Genomic DNA, 1891 nt, shown 5'->3' on the forward strand with positions numbered 1-1891 from the left:
TATATTTTATATCATGTAGTATTTGTTGTGTGAACTAGTTATTTCACAATAAGATAACCATAATACGTATACGAAAAATTTATACTAGCTTATCTGTAACAATATGGTAAATTATTAAAATAATTATATTTTTATAAACTAAATTTATTGTATTTTCGCATAAAAAGTAAATTGATTTGTATAAACAAAACATTTAAGCACATTATTCTTCCTCCTCGGGGGGGGGGGGGGGGGGGGGGGTAATAATTAAAATATTAAAAAGGGGTTGTAAACACTCACCCTTGAAACATGAGTTGCAATCGTTCGAATTCGGTTTCTTTGAAAAACATGTCGTGTGAAACCGCAAATCCATCATTCTTGAACTTTGAAATACTCTCGGACCGTTTTGTAACAAATCAAACTAATGGAGGCTATTTGGTAATTTAATTTAACCAACGTAGGACTGTTTTGGTTAAAATAATTCAAGGGAGGGACTGAAATTGTTTAATTGGGTTTAATGTTTGAATCCTTGACTTGTAATGTTAAGAAATCTCCATGGGAGGGGCTGTTTTGAACAAAATACACCAAAATTTGGAAATATGGACTCATTTTGCAAAAATTGTTCAAGTGAGGGTGTATTTTGTTCATTTTAAATGCAAGTTTGATTTTTTTTTCTTTGACTTTGACCGCGTCAAAATCAAAACCCATTTTCTTTCTGAAGCCCATGACCGATCTAGGCAAATGGATCCATTTAAAAAAGAATTAGGGCTTTTACCCTCCCGTCTTCGTCATTTGCTGGTCGAACAAGTAAATGGAACGGAGCAACGATGGCAGCGGCCAAGGAAGAATGCGAAGGCAGGAGGGAAAAGGAGGCGACATAAGGGAGTGCAAGGAAGGAGTTCCAATAGGGAGCCGGGCGTCGCAAGCAGCGGTAGCAACAAGGACGAGTCTTCGGAGTTCTATGGTCGATGGGAACAGCAGGGAAAAAACGAGAGGAAAGGGCGTCTGCGGTGAGGTGTCGCGAGCAGCAGCAGTGAAGAAGACGAGGATGTTCGGTGGGTTTGCTTCGACGGAAGGGGAAACGAAGGCAGATAACCAGAGGCTTCGGGGCTGCTGGGTCGTGCGTAAGAAGGGAAACACCCTCGGTGTTTGATGGAACCGAAGAAGGAAAGAAGATCGGGGCAGCAAGGCTCCACGGGAAGAAGAGAAAAAGGGTCTCCGGTAATCCTTCTTGCTTCATTTTTTTTTGATGTTTGGAAGTGATCGGTAGAACTCAAATGGGTGTTTGGATTTGATTCATTTGACAGGAAAAGGAACACGAAAACAAAAGGCTACTGCCTTCTTGATATTGCTAAAACAGAGAACACACCTCAATGGTGTGTTCATGGCAGTAGAACGAAGAAGAAGAAAGAAATGCAGGAAAGGGGTTTTTGGCTGTGGTCTACGATGGAAGCATCAACAAAGCTATGCATGTGAATCGTTATTTGGATTGTTGATCTTATCATTGTTAGTTTGTGGTTGAGTGTTGTTGTGATTGAGTGTTAATCTTTGCTTGAATGCTCCGGGGATGGAATGCAATGGAAGGACGAGAAAAGAGTGTAATTTTGGTCAAGTTGAAAACTTGGAAGCAATCTAAATTTTATAATTTCGCTGTTATATTTACTTCTTAATTGATTTGATTTTTTTTGATAAAGTTTATGTATTATGTGTATAATTTGTGCATTGATTTGGACATTTGATTCAATGGGTATGTATTTGGTTGAAGTAGGGTATATATATATATATATATATATATATATATATATATATATATATATATATATATATATATATATATATATATATATATATATATATATATAGGGTTAGGTTCATGTGAGAACAGTATTTATTGTGAGAGCGTAAGAACACT

The 1891-nt window shown here is 37.2% G+C and overlaps 1 long non-coding RNA gene across 1 annotated transcript; it reads left to right on the forward strand.

Moving 5' to 3' along the window:
- Positions 1–711: 711 nt before the first annotated feature.
- On the forward strand, positions 712–1665 carry LOC122194997 (uncharacterized). The gene is made up of 2 exons (XR_006184905.2): positions 712–1200; positions 1287–1665. It is a non-coding gene; the product is annotated as an uncharacterized LOC122194997 (long non-coding RNA).
- Positions 1666–1891: the final 226 nt, after the last annotated feature.

The sequence above is a fragment of the Lactuca sativa genome, chromosome 7, assembly GCF_002870075.4.
Source record: "Lactuca sativa cultivar Salinas chromosome 7, Lsat_Salinas_v11, whole genome shotgun sequence".
NCBI classification, from domain to species: domain Eukaryota; kingdom Viridiplantae; phylum Streptophyta; class Magnoliopsida; order Asterales; family Asteraceae; genus Lactuca; species Lactuca sativa.